Raw genomic sequence first — 15,854 nt, 5'->3', positions numbered from 1 at the left:
CTGGGACTATCGGGAGCCCTAAGTGCAGAGTGTGGGGGGAGGTGTCTGACATCTATAGTTTTGTTGGTAGAAGTTTCTTCTTAGACCTGCGGTAGCAGAGGCCAGAGATGTGGAGAGTGCAGAGATGGGGCTCAGCCTGGACCCCCTTTCTCATCTTCCTCCTGAACTTCTTTCCTACTGCCTGTTGAATCCGAAGTCAGCAGCCTGATGTTGAATTTAGGTGCATGAATACGGGAGGAGATGAGCTGGTGGCGGTGAGGAGGATTGGCTATATTTCTAATGCTGACAGAGCAAATAGCAACGGTGAGGTCAAATCATGGCCAACTCTCTGCCTTGGTAGCCCGTCAGCAAACTCCAAACGTTTTGCTGCAGGTTTTCTTTCTTTTTATTTTATTTTATTTTTTTAAATAAAGATTTTATTTATTTATTTGACAGAGAGAGACAGCGAGAGCGGGAACACAAGCAGGGGGAGTGGGAGAGGGAGAAGCAGGCTTCCCGCGGAGCAGGGAGCCCGGACACGGGGCTCGATCCCAGGACCCTGGGATCATGACCTGAGGTGAAGGCAGACTCTTAACCGACTGAGCCACCCAGGCGCCCCTTCTTTCTTTTTAACACAATAGTATGAAATGCATATATCAGGAAACAGATTTACCTGGCTCTTCAGGAAGTTTTTGAGGTTGTAACCTGACAATCGGAAGGCGTATCCTGTCTTCAATGGTGACCGATGGCAGTTGTGACCTGGAGGGGGTGGGCTATCTCAGATACTTGGATTTAGCGAGGTGGTTGTGAGGAGATCTAAGCTGCTTATAAGGGAAGTGCTCTGTTGAGAGTTCCTGTTATTATTTTACTTCACGTGCTTACATTGGATTCAGCAGAACTCTTCTGCTGGTGGTTTTGGATTCTGTGCTGAGAGGCAGGCTCCTTGAGCATTGCTTTCTGTGTAACAGTGGTGACTTTGGAGAGCATGGCCTGTGATTATATAATCATTTTGAATAAATAAAGAGATGTTCTCATGACAGGTCCTGCAAGGGCAGCCTGGAAGCCGGCATCATAAGGGATTAAGTTGCACTGCAGTAGGGTTTTGCCGCCGTCAGAGGTGCGGCAGCCCGGCAGCTGTAACCTCCAGGTGTAAACAGACTTTCATCAGCATCATTGCAGAGTCCTGGGAGGATCTGAGCTCAGCTGGATGCTCTCCATCCAAAGTCGTTTGTAGAACCTTGTCCTGGCTGTGATATGTTTTACCCCCAATAGCTGGCTGGATCTATAGAGCTTTACAAGGGAGCTTTTCAAGGGAAGGTGGCTTGTATACTTGCTGGTGCCAAATTCTGATGAATCATTTAACTGTCCCCTTTTCTGGCCTTTTTCTTTGGAACACTTGGGGGCCAGGTAGAGTAAGGCAAATGGGATTTACCTTAGAATGAAAATAAGGACTAAAATAGCAATAACGAAGGTAGCCCTTAGTTTGGGAAATAATAATGGCTAACATTATAATGAGCCGTTATCTTCTGGGCCAAGTGCCTTCCGGGTATTATCTGAAAGCCTCTCTGAGAACAGGATCTTGTCTTTTGTTCAAGCTATATCCCCCAGCCAAAAACAGAGCCTGGCACCGAGGAGGCCGCTCCAGTGAATGAATTTAGCACAGATAAGGATTCTGAGGCACAGAGAGGTTAAATTGTCTGCCCAAGGCCACACCATTAATAACTGGGATTCCTTGACAATAGGTAGATAAAGTGGAAGGCACAGAGGATAAAGGTTTGTCTTCAGAACCTCTTGACTGAAAATATGATTTACTGTGGTTACAGAGGTGTCTTGATATTTACAAAAGTTAATTTCTCCATCTATTAAAAACAATTTTTATAATTAATTTTATTAAAAATAAATATAATTATATAATTGTAATAATGTTACAAAGATTAAATGAGAAAGAACTTGGAATACTGCCTCTACTTTGTTAAGCGCTGTATGTGTTTGAAAATTTGCCTTAAGTATCATTTATCTTTTAAAGGATGTTCACTTGGTTTTAATTTTGAAGTAAAACAACAAATTTCTTTTTTTTAACTGTGGGTACTATCTTTAAAAATAGGCCTGAGTGAGGGGCACCTAGGTGGCTCAGTCAGTAAAGCATGTGATTCCTGATCTCAGAGTCATGAGTTCAAGCCCCATGGTGGGTGTGGAGCCTACTTAAAAAAAAAAAAAAAAGGTAGAGTTGGGTGAGAAAGTATAATTCAGAGATATTATAGGAAAGCCAAGAGTGAGGTCTGATTTTAGTAATAACAATATTATGTTACACTGCATGAATACAAAATATTTTCTTAGCCAAACAACTAGAATACAGTAGTTTAGTAGGAATAGTCCATATCACCAAGAAAGGTATATTAGAAGAAAGTGTTATTGTTTATCCTGTAGTCTAAACATTTTTGACAGAGTCCTATCAGTAAAATACTTTTTGCTCATACCTGTAACATTTTGTGTATTTATGAATTATAGTCATTATAAAACATATAAAAATAAAAGAATCAGACAAGTAAACATGATTAGACGTTCTGATGTTTTCTTTCTATATTCAGGAGATCACCCTGCACCTTCCACTTTCGATCTGGTTTAGAAAGACTGAAAGTAATCCACAAGGGAAAGCACATAGCAATTTTTGAAGGAAGGTCTGCTAGATGGAGTGGTGTGTGGATGAGAAATTGACAGAGAGGTAAACTGTTAGGCAGATTGAGTGTAGGATGTTTTGCGGAGTGAACCAGAAAGCTGTGCCTGGCCATCTGCTTGAAGATGTTGGTGAGGTGGTCATAAATCAAACTCCTAAGGATTAAAGTGTCCCCATTAGAATGGTCCCATCACTTCCTCATGACTGATTATGCCAGCCTCACTGAATTAGAGGGAAAAAATATGGTTCATATGCTGTTTGCAAAATTGCTTCCAAATTTGAAAGGTATTTCAACTATTTGAAAGGAATAGACCTGAATGGAGTAGTAAGGAAGTTAAATTTGTAAATGAGAAAGTGTAAGTAAGATGAAATCACTGGACCTGACCTTGAAAAGAGGCTGGGTGGATAAAGGGGTAGGGAGGAGGTGCTGATTGTGGCCCCAGGAGAGACGGGGGTGGAGGCCATTGAGGTCTCTGGAAAGCCAGGAGTAGAGAAGGAAGTGGGGCACTTACTATTGTCATTATGGAATATCTGCTGGTAAATTAGTCTTAGTTTCCCACAACTTAATATTTTCTAAGATTGTCAAATACCTTACCTGTTTCTGGATTTGAAAGATCACAGGGAAGGGAGACTATCAAGTTAATAAACTGTTGTTTGCTTCTCTGGGGAGAGTCCTATAGTGGCTAGCATTCCATGGTAGAAGTCTTCAGCCTGGCAACATTGGTAAGTGCCTCACAGCACTTATATACAAGTGGTAATGAATGTGAATTTATTTGGGATGATGGTTGGTACAGACTGATCATCTACTTTTTTGCTGATCCCTGGGACTGGGTTGAACTACTATGGTAAGTGGGGAATTGCAGACAGATACAGAATTCAAATTGTTTCTTGAACAACTATAAGCAGACTGGGGAAATAAATGAAAGATTGCTCAAAGCTTCATTTTCATTCGAGAATGCACAAAGCTGTGTACTTAGTACTGAATGGAAAGTACAATGTGACAGGATTTCAACAGTGATGCATTTTATTCATCATCCACAAATAAAATACTTGGGTACTATTGTAATATTTGGGGGAGAGACATTCCACAACAAGAGAGAAAAATAAGCCTCTTCTGGAAATAGGTGGGCTGGGTATTAAAGAACCAGAGGAAAAAGCAGGTATGGGCCATTGATGGGTACCTTCTGTTCCCTTCAGAACTTCTTTGAAAGACCCGACAGATAGATATACCCAGTCTTTGGCAATGTTCGGCTCTGGAGAAGTTTTTAAAAATGATAGTTACATATCATTCTTAGAACATGACTAGTAAGTATTCCTGTCCTTAGTGTTACATATAAAAGGCTTAGTCACTCATAAATTATTGGTTGATGTGTTTGTGGCTTAATGGGGAATTTGAGAAACTGTGATAGTTGGCAGATCCTTAGCAGTGCCAGGAATAGAATTGGAGACTGATAAAATAAGGATTTGGGGTTGCTGGGAGGCCTTGAGAAAAGTGACCTCACTAAAGGAGTGAATCAAGAAAAAGTTATGTCGATTCCAGAAACATTACTCATTAGGAGAATGCAACCGAGCCCTTCCTCTCTGAATGAGAAGCCTTGGGAGCGCCCGGGAGGGCCTGTCCTACCGCAGGGGTGCCCATGAACCCATTGTTGGGATGGTAAAGGAATTGGTACTAACATGTGGCTCTAGTGTACAGATTACAATCTGCCAAACCCTATTTCAAGGATGTGGGAAGGGGATAACGTTCAGAGCTACGTGTTTGTGGAAATGAATGAAAAACTTTAAAAAATTTTCTGAGTGACCTTTGGTACATCACTTGTTCACATTGGGTCTCAATTTCCTCCTCTAAAAATAAAGGAGAGGTTTATTGGAATAATCTCCTAAGAGAGATTATCTCAAGTAGAAGAGGTAGTTGTGTGTCCATTTTGAGTAGATGAAGGTGAAGTGACATTTATTTAACACTATCTACTACGTATATTCCTGATGCTTTATGTACAAACGTTCCTTTAATCCTCAAAGTTTCTTTACTCTAAATCCTCCCCATAAGGTAGTGACATCACTGTTCCCATTTTACAAATGGGTGTGTCACGTGGACAAGGTCACCTGGCTACCACTAATAAAGTGGCTAAGGTGGAATACAGAGAGAAATGGTGGTAATAATAGTAACAGTGATTCATCATAAGTTTTGAATGAAATGAAAAAAAAGTCAGTGTTTGGGGTATTGGGATTGTTCTATTCTCTCATAGGTTACTTGGAAGCAAAACAGACTTTTTAAAGATAGCAAGATCTCAGATTCCACCCCTTGAAGTGGAAAAACTCAGGTTTTGGATTGTTGGGGTTTGGGGGAGGGGCCATAAAGTGACACCCCAGTTTTTCCTGTCAGTGTGAGTTCTGAACCAGTTCTGACAGAGACAAGGACAGTGGGAATTCAGATTGCACCGTTTTTACCAATACTGGAGAACAGGACACACAAAAGTGTCAACAGTGGGCTTCTTAACACTGAATCACAGAGCAGGCTGTGCTGGACCACTGAGGCTCCCCGACACGGAGGCCTGCTTCCATATAGCCAGCATTTTAAGAAGACTTAATTGTGTGCTTCCAGAGAGTAGCTTGACACCCAAGGAGGGGACGTGGGGAGGGGCTGGGTCCCCAGCCCTAGTTTCTGTTTCCAAACCTCAAGGATTAGATAAGTCACCAGGGCATTTAGGAAGAGTTGAGTGAGGGGCCACTGGGGAGGCCCAGATGGTAGCTGGAGGCCTGCTCTCCACATGAAGAGAAACAGGAACCAGTTTCCAACACCCCCCACTTCTCCCATAATAAATGCTGTTCTGTTTCCCAAAGTCAACAACATTCTAGATAAATTGTTCTCTTCTACTTGAGATACTGGCTTTTGTAAAAGTGAAATTGTATTTCAAAACAAAACAAAAAAAGACTTACCTGTGTTGTTGCTGCTCTGGTTTCCATCTTAGTAGGAGTCAGAGTAAACTATCATGTCATATACTGTTCACTCCAGGCTCTAAGAAAGTCCCGGTAATTGTGCTAATAGCAGTGTCTTTCAGACACCGAATTCAGATGCATGTCTTTGGAACTTTAAAATACCTTGGTGCTTCTAGTCTTTTTGGGAGATGGTGAATAGGTTGAAAACTTCAAGTAAACAAAAACCACCCTTATCCATATGGCTGTTGAAGTTTCTGCTATGCGAGAGATCCTGTTTTATTATTTTATTTTATTTATTTTGTATTTTTGCGAGAGACCCAGTTTTTAAGTTTGTTCTCTCCCATCATACACTATTTTTTCCTAAGAGTAATGGAAGATACTCAGACTGAAAATTATTGTGGGCAACTGGCTTGTCATTTTCTTTTTTTTTTTTTAAGATTTTATTTATTTATTGGACAGAGAGAGACACAAGGAGAGAGGGAACACAAGCACTTGCAGTGGGAGAGGGAGGAGCAGGCTCCCAAGGAGCAGGGAGCCCAATGCGGGGCTCGATCCCACGACGCTGGGATCATGACCTGAGCCGAAGGCAGACGCTTAACGACTGAGCCACCCAGGCACCCCGGCTTGTCATTTTCTTAAGTAACATTTTTATTCAACAAGTAAAACAAATTTGCCTAACTAATTATTCATACGAATTCTAAAACTTGTCATTTAGAGTGGGTGTTGGGATATTCAGGTCATTTAGAAGGCTGTGGTTAAAAATAAAATGACCTAAATATATAGTTCTACTTTTTTTTTTTAAGGGAAGCTTAAGCTTTTAATTTTTGTTTGACATTGGTCCTAATTCTGTTTCTATTGGGAATGTAAGTAGCTAGTCTTTCAGTGTTCTAAATAAGGAAAATTCCTTCCTCTCTCTCTCTCTCTTTTTTTTTTTTTTGGTCGTTTCTCATGGTATCTATGGCTCTGTTTTTTAGCCAGGTTGTGTAAGTTCTATATCTTTTCTGATACTTGGGCATATATGTGAGTGAGCAAGAAACTGGAGAGGGTGGAAAACAAATGACTTCTCCCAGAAAAATTAATGACCGTTCGTTAATTGTTCCGATCACTCCTTTTGTATTTTAAAGGAAGGAACATTTGACATGTGAACTTGTGCTGATCTGCTTTTGGGCAGTAACTGGAGCATAAAATGTTGAAAATCAATTATGCATTTAGGGAGATGAAACAGGCTGACATATTGAAGGCATATTGTATTCTGTTTGGTGGACAAAGCAGGGCAGTTACGTCATATTCCTGCAGTAAGATTGTGTCCCAAGGGGGTGAGACACAGAGGATAACACATCCCGATGTACTCAAACTTTACAGAACATGGGGGTTTTTATAACATACTTGCCATTTGTCCTGGGAAAAAATCCCGTCTTAAAAATTGGCTCTGCTTTTTGGGTTGTTGGCTGATAAGTAAAGAATTTGATTTTTTTAAATACATTCTTGGCCTTGATTTATAGCAGTCTGGTCAATTTGCAGTGCATTCTACAATTCCCTTTTGCCAGTTAGGTGGTAAGATTTTTGCAGGAGAGGGTAGAGAGAGTTTCAGATTACTTCTGTAACCCACTGTGCTTGACATAGTGCCGACTACCTACATAGCCATTTGTAGATTTGCAGGATGCCCGCATGGGTGTTGTCTTTCGTTCGCTTGATAGGAGAGGCCCCTGATGACTGGGTTCTGTTCAGCCTTAAGCCACACGGTTGGTAGCTGTATTAGTCTGGATTAGCTATATTGGTTTGTGAAGGCTGCGGTAACAAGTACCACAAATTGGGAGGCTTACACAACAGCAATGTATTGCCTCACAGTTCTGGAAGCTAGAAGTTCAAGATCAAGGTGTCAGTAGTGTTGGTTCCTTCTGGAGCCTGTGAGAGAAGGTTCCGTTCCTGGCTCCCTCTTTGGCTTACGGAGGACCTTCCCTCTATGCCTTCATGTCATCTGTCCTCTGTGTATCTCAGTCTCTGTGTCCAAATTTCTTTTTTTTTTTTTTTTTTAGGGACACTAGTCTAGTTGTTGGGCCCACCCTAATGATCTCATTTTAACTTGATTACCTCTGTACAAAGACCCTGTGTCCAAATAAAGTCACCTTCTGAGGTGCTGGGAGTTAGGACTATAATGGATTTTGGAGGGACACAATTCAGTTCATAACAGCAACATATCTGGGGTCACGTTGTCCTTTTGTCTCCAAATTCATCAACTTTCTCAGCCTTGTTTAATGAATATTTGTTGTTTGGTTTATATGCAGCCTGGACAGGGAAAGCCAAACTTTTTACTCACAGAAATGCCCGTTGCTCTCCTTCAGGTTCCCTGACATGCTGGTTTATAGATAGAAGTCATTTCTTAGATCACAATGGTTTTGCTTGAGGCTGTTTTTTATTGTTTTAAAAACATTTGTCTTCTCCCCCTTTGATCCCTGGAATATAAAAATTTTTGCGATTTGATGTACACATTGATTTAAGGATCTAAACCAATATATGTGCACTTTGCCCATGATCTTTTCTCTTTTAAGAATACTTTTTTTGTCTTAGCAGTGGAAAATGATTGTCAGTGTTTGAGGGTTTATATATAGGACACGCAGCCACCTGGGTGGTTGGTCTCTTTAACTATCAGGTGCAGTAAAAATCAAGGTACCAGGTAGTTCTCCCATCCAGGTTTGGGTTGGTACTCAGAATATAATACCTAAAAGATAAAATATATCCTATGACTTTGAATTTTCAGTAATATTTAAAGGGATATTTCCTACCAAATAACCTTTGTGCCAAAAAGGTATCAGTTTATTTAAGAAATTTCCAAGTGTAATGCAGTTTCTTCTTAGAGCTAAGTCCAGTTTGTCTGACTCAGGATTGTAAATTTGTAGGAAATGGCTCTGTAAATGTCAGGAAATAACTATTTGCAGTGGTTCTGAGTTGGAAGACTACAGATACATACTGGATGTACTGTGTGCACGCAGGTTAAATACAGTTTTCAAAGTAGTTTTAAGTTTGCTTATATTTTGCATACCTTTTTTTTTTAAAATGAAGGACAGATGCTAGCATGCTGGAAATTAAAAATAAGACCCTGATTGAAATGGTTTAGGAGTGCACGTTGATTTATAGCCTGGCAAGACGTGTGTGTGTGTGTATGTGTGTGTGTGTATGTGTGTGTATGTGTGTGTGTGTTGAATACTGTTATAGAACAGGCACGGAGATCAAAACCTCTTGTCACTGTTGCCCAGCATCCCACAGTTCAAAGGCAGCCAGTTACATAGTGCTTGGCAGGAAGCCTCCCATTCTGTATATTTGTTGAGAGAAAAGAGAGACAGAGGCATCTGTGTGGAGCATTTTATAACGAAGGAAGAACAGCCCGACTGCTGTAGGCAGGTATTAAAAGTCTGTCCCACCGGCCTCATACTGTATTTGCCGCAGATGCATTCCCACGAGGCCGCCAAATTGAGAGAAAGCCCACTCTTTGTGCGGCACAGCTGTTAAAATAGTTAATACTGTTCTTCCTAAACTATTATGGGAAATACAGTATCTGGCTTTTGAGAACATGAACTTATAGTGCATTTGGGGTCTTTGAGCTCATTAACATAGCAAATAGCAGACTGAATTATGTAGGCTCTAATAATTCATTTTTTAAAGATTTTGTTTTTAAATAATCTCTACACCCAGTGTGGGGCTCGAACTCACAACCCCAAGATTAGGAGTCATGTGCTTCACCAGCTGAGCCAGCCAGGTGCCCCTCTAATAATTAATTCTTTTTAAAAATGCATGCTAAAATATATTTGGCAAAATTTACATTTTAACCATTTTTAAGTGTATAGTTCAGTGGCATCAAGAACATTCAAGTTGTTGCACAATCATTACCACATCCCATCCCCAGAACTTTTTCATCATCTCCAAGAGAAACTCTAACATTACTGTAACGTTAAACAGTAAGCCCCCATTCCCACCTCCCCCGGTGCCCCTCTAATAGAGATTCTGCTTTCTTTCTCTATGACTTTGCCTATTCTGGGTACCTCATGTAAGTGCAGTCATATATTTGTCCTTTGTGCCTGGCAGGTCTTGTGTAATTTTTTTTTTTTTAGGGTCTGGTAGTTCTTAAGTTCTATCTGACTGGCTTTCACCATATGCCATTTTCTTTTTGATCATAAAATAACGTAGTAGCTAACTTTAGGATATTCAAGCTGTAGGACAGAAGTTCAAAACTCATATGCCTTCAGGGGCCAGACAGTAGTAACATCTAATATTTATAAAGCATTTGCCGTGTATCAGGGACAGCTGTAAGCACTTTGCAGGTAACAACACATCTCCCCTCACACCAGCCCCAAGAGGTAAATACTATTCATGTTGCAGTTTGGCAGAGGGAAACAAAGATGGATTATTTGTCTAAGATAATAACATGGCTAGTATGTGGCAGAGCTGAGATGCCGGCTCGGTAGTCTCTGTGTGAGAGCCTAAACTCCAAAGAAGCTCCTTGGTTGTGTGCTGGTGGCGTGCACAAAGGCAAATGGAATCCTGAGCCAGCGATGGAGTGAGCGGACCGGGAATGGCACCCGATCCTCAGCCCCAGGGTTGGGGTTAACTAAGGGAGCGGCAGAGGTGGAGTGCTGCTGAGTGGAAATGGGGCCCAAACTGCTGGCACTTCTAAATTTCCAAGAGAAGCTAGAACTCCTTCTTTATGACTTCACTATTTCTAAGTCTTGGCCACCTAACTCAATTAAAAACAAAACCAAAGCACGTGGGCCAGACAGGATTTCTGTTGCCTGTTAGTTTGAGACCTCCGCTCTAGAAGTTTCCTGATAATCTTTTACTTATCCAGGCCCCTCAACAGTTTGTTACCCCTCACACTGTCATCCCTTGCCATTGTTTGGACCCAGAGGCAGGTCTTGCTGATCTTTGCTCCCCCAGCTGTGATGTTCATGTAGCATTATTCAGTAAATGTGTGCTGAGTGAGCCTTTATAGCACTCATGATTTCTTCTGCTGCTGCAAGAGTTCACTGCAAGTCTCACTTAAAACAAAACAAAGCCAGTCGATCTGGAGAGGTTCATGACCTCTCATGTAGAGCTCCATAATTTATGAAAGGCTTTTTTGACTTAACAATGCTGATTAAAATAGGACTTGAAAGTGTGTGTGTGTGTGTGTGTGTGTGTGTGTGTGTTTAGAAAATCCCCCAAGGAAATTCAAATATATGCTGTGTATTAACACATAATCCTAAACCTCCTTATTCTAATAACAGCTGCTGGCATTTGCGACATGCCTACTGCATGCTAGCCAATATGTTAAGGATTATACACACCTATTTCTTTTCATTCAGTTAGTTAAGAATTTGGATTTAGATTGAATTTTAGAATTGGAAGCACTTGAACACACCTAATGCAATTGGCTGACTTTGTATATGAAGCTGGTCAGGGCCAATGAATTTAAGAACCTAGTTCAAGGTCATGTATCTGTTGTGTGGTGCAGCCAGAACCCTCTTGGACACACACACATCTGTTGAGTGGTATAGACATAACCCTCTTGGACATTTACCTCTATTGGATGGTGTAGATATAACCCTCTTGGACATTTACCTCTATTGGATGGTGTAGATATAACCCTCTTGGACACACACATCTGTTGAGTGGTGTATCCTGTGTCTCCTTTTTCCTGACCTCTGGTCCCATGGTCTTTTTCTAGGTACTATACTGCTGCTACTTGGATCTTTCTATCATCTGTGGGAAAACAGGGCTTGTTAAGTTAAAGTATAATAATGTGTTATTACTCATATAAACAGCTTCTGAGCTGTGGATCATTACTAGGGTATTTGAAATGGTTTGCTAGTACAGGTGTGGTTTTGGAGCCTTTGTGAGATGCCTGGGGTCTGGAGTTACATGAGGCTAAGATACCCAAGTCCTTACCTTATTAGCACAGGACCCTAAACTAAAATATCTGATCATCTTACAGATAATACTGTAAATGAGAATGTAAGGAGAATGGTTAACTTAGAACAGGTAATTTACATATGAATGATACCATAATCATCACATTCATCTAATATTTGATCTTTTGCCCCCACTTGGTAGATGTCCATGGTTTTCAAGTCTACATTTGAAGCTGGAGGGCAGGGTCTTGGATGCTTTTCTCACTTAACTGAAAATTATTAAGGCTTTTTTTTTTTTAAGTTATTTTCCCAATGACAAAAGTAATCTATGCTTTTGGTATAAATTTAAAAAAATGCAGAAAAGTAATTTTACCATTCAGAGCTTTTCTGCCACATGTAAAATAAGATAGTAAATTTAATTTTATTTAAATTGAACAAAACACAACTTAAATTAAAACAGAAGGAATTGCTGCTTAATGTTATTTTCAAATTTAATGTTTCCCAAACACACCCAAAGAATATTGCTCTAAAGTTAAAAAAAATAGTGTATATGAAAAATATTGACAAGCCAGCAGAAGAATCTAGAACACTGTGACTTTAGAGTTCTGTGTTTCTATATTACCATATTGTCCACGTGCAAGAGAAGGATAAACAATATGGAGTGGCATATAATTAAGGGCTAGAGTATGTGATACAGGCCTTAAGTCAAAGTTTGAGGATGGGAAAGGGGACTTGTTAAAAACTTAAACTGAAAATTTTTCCTACAGAAATTAAGAGATCAATGTCTTTTTTGGCATTGTACAAGAAAAGAGTTCTGCTACATAAAAATAGGTTTGAGCACCCTGGATATACATGATTTTACTTGCTCACAACAGCCTTTGGAGGTATTCTTTCTTGGATCATTGAGACTTGAAGTCTACTGGTGGTGGGGGGGGGGTTGGGAAGGGACACAAGTCCCTCGAGGTGACAATGCTTGTCGGGGGCGGGGCAGAAGGCCACCCTCTCTCAGTGATCTCCTCCTCAGGCAGGTGATGTAGGTATTGTACAGAGACAGTTATGTATCACTTGGCAATCTAGTTATCCTGAACACAGTTGCACTTTTGGAATTAAGCAGAATAGCCCTCCAAGCGGTCTGGAATAGATAGATCATCTGTGTTTATATGCACCTGTCTCCTAAGTGTGTGCCCAGGGCTCTTTTATCTGGAGGCCATTTGAATTCTATCCGTAGAAATGACAATCTGGAAATTGGAGGCATGCTTGACTGTATAAGGACATCAGCTTGGAAAAAACACATGCTGTGTGCAGCCTGACAGGCCTTTCTAAGATCCCTTGGCAGGATAGTAACTGGGATTTTGTGATGACTCCAGGTTAGGTTTTGTTAGATTCCCAAATATTTATTTGGTGTGTACTGTGTGCCAGGCTCTGGGCATATGATGATAAACAAATTAGGGTCCCTTACTTACAGTCTAAGAGGGCAGATGGTTTTGTATGCAAATACAAGACAGTATAATAAGGGGTACAGAGTAGAGATGAAGGGGATATAGTGGTGGCAGAAGGAAAATTAAGACCTCTGCTCCGGAGTGAATGCAAGGTGGTCGGGTCGTGGGGAGTGAATAGGAGTTGTCCAGGTGGAGTAAAAACATATCCCAGGTTGAGAAAGACCTGTGTACACTAATAAGGTCGCTGGAATCTGGATTGTAAATGTTAGAGACAGTTTTATTCCAGATAGGTAACCTGGGGCTTTTAAAAGTTATTATGGAAATTGTCAAAAACATGCAAGTAGTGAGAATATAATGAACTGCTATATACTGATCAACCAGCTTCACAAATACTAACATTTTGCCAATCTTGTTTTACTAACCCTTCACTGGTTTTTATGTGGTTAGAGCATTTTAAAGCAAATTTCAGACACTATGTAATTTTACTTGTAAAGAGTTCAGTATCATCTCTAAGAAATATCCCCCCATGCCATTATCACACAGTAAAATAAAGATAATTCCGTAATATCTGTCCAACACCAGTCCATGTGCAGATGTCCCCTATTAACAGTTTTTTTTTTTTTAAGGATTATATGTATTTATTTGAGAGAGAGAGAGAGTGCTCATGCACATGAGGTGGGGGGGTAGGGGCAGAGGGAGAGGGAAAAGCACATTCTCCCTGAGCAGGGAGCCTGATGCTGGGCTCAATCCCAGGACCCTGAGCTGAAGACAGACACTTAACTGACTGAGCCACCCAGGTGCCCCTTGACACAGGTTTTATACTTAAAGGGAGCAGTTTCATTATCTTAAAGATTCATTTATTTAGCATACCTAATTTTCCAGGGATGTTGGGTAAATGGGGCATTACTCTCATAGCATATTTTTATTCCTTTCTTTAGAAATGTTGTATACTTTATTTGGTCTTCTGATTGTTTTAACTCAGACTGGCCCTGATGGGAGCTGTGCCTTAAAATTTTTTATATTACTTAATGGTCACATTGCAAGATCTTTTCTAGGATTTGGAAAACATTCAAAACTCTGAGGGCTAGATTATAAAGGACTTAGGATACCCTGACCAGTTCCTTTGGTTTTGCTTCAGTTTCTAGCTGTCAGTTACTAATTCATGGGTTGGAAGTGTGGAGTTTGTTCTACATAATTTTGCCCCTGCAGCCTTTGAAAGCTCTTTCCTAGCATGCCTTCTTGGCTTGGACCAGCTCAGTGTCCATACTCATATGCCAGGCTTTTTGGAGGCTCCACAGGCTCAGCTTAATCCTTCAGGGGTTGAGCTGAGTCACCCTCCATTTTGATGCTTTCCTCAACTACTTCAGCCTTCTTTGGTTCTCTGTCCCACTCTGTTCTTCCTACCATGCGCTCGAGCCTTGAATTATATGCTAATCTATATCATATGTACTTCTCTTGCATGTAGGCAATATGAAGCAGAAGGGATGGGAACTTTGAAGCCAGCATCATCTGAATTCCTGAGCCTGTTTCTTTTTTTTTTTTTAAATTGTGGTAAAACACACACACATACATAACATGAGATCTACCCTCTTAACAAAATTTTAAGTGTACTATGTAGTATTTTTAACTATAGGCACAATCTGGTGTCTAGAACTTTTTCATCTTGCACGACTGAAACTTTATACTCAATGAACAACATTTCCCTATCTCCCCCTCCCCTCAGCTCCTGGCCAGGAGCTATTCTACTTTCTGCCTCTGAGTTTGACTACTTTAGATACCTCATGAGTTGGAATCATACAGTATTTGACCTTCTGTGACTGGCTTTTTCAACTTAGCATAGTCCTCAAGGTTCATCCATGTCTTAGTATGTCACAGGATTTCTTTCCCTGTTTAAGGCTGAATAATATTCCATGTGCATATATATACACACCACAGTTTCTTTATCCACTCATCTGTCAGTGGACATTTAGGTTGCTTCTGCAGTCTTGGCTATTATCAGTAATGCTGCAGTGAACATGGAAGTACAAATCTCTCCTTGGGATCCTGATTTCAGTTCTTTTGGATAAGTACCCAGAAGTGGGGTTGCTGGATCACATGCCTAATATGTATATTTAGGTTTGTGATACAGAACTTGTGCTCCATGTAATGCATGGCATAGAGAATGGGTCCTCTCTTGTCCAGAGTCATTGGACAGACCCTCTTGTTCATGAATTTCACTGTACTTAATCACAGGTAGTTAGTACTTATTGCTTTAATGATGCCTTACTGTTTTTGACCATGTGTTCAGTAACTTTGAGAATTATTTTGAGGCAAAGTCATCATTTTCCATAAAGAAAAAAAAAGAACCAAACACAAAACCAAGCTTTTATTCACTGGTCACTCACAGCAGCTGTCATTGAGGAAGTGTTGACACTGCTTTTGGTTTTTAAATGACTGTGTGTTATTCCCTCCCAGGACTGAAAAAATTGCAAGGTTGGAATTTTTGGGATTGTTAACAAGATCAAAAAGCAAAGATATGAAGCCAAGGGAGAAATGTCTTTCTATAAAATAATGGTGGAAAGCAGAAAATGCTAGAATTCTGTAGAAAATGATAGGTATTGCAAAAATAAGCTTTGACCAGAAAATGAAGGTTGCAGTTTTTCATGTTATTTTGAATTGGGATACAGTTTAGCCAGCTAGAGTTTTTAATGTTGTCTGATTTTTTTTTTAAAAGATGTTGATAAAAATGTACATATAAATTTAGCTTTGTTATAAGGGTTTTAGAACACGACTTAATTTCTTTGGAAAGAAGACCTACGTCGTTGTTTTCATATTTGTAATTTCAGTAGCCATAGGTGTTAGCTTTGGAGTGGTTTGTAAGGAGCCTTTTCGCTCCCCTCCACCCAGGGAAGACATTTGTAGCCATTTCTCTGATTTTCCTCAGGTTTCACCTTAGAACTCGTG

This window comes from Eumetopias jubatus, unplaced genomic scaffold, assembly GCF_037043125.1.
Source record: "Eumetopias jubatus isolate StellerSeaLion01/CBP00866 unplaced genomic scaffold, mEumJub1_p1.0 scaffold_3, whole genome shotgun sequence".
Lineage (NCBI taxonomy): Eukaryota > Metazoa > Chordata > Mammalia > Carnivora > Otariidae > Eumetopias > Eumetopias jubatus.
Note: the sequence above shows the minus strand (reverse complement) of the source record.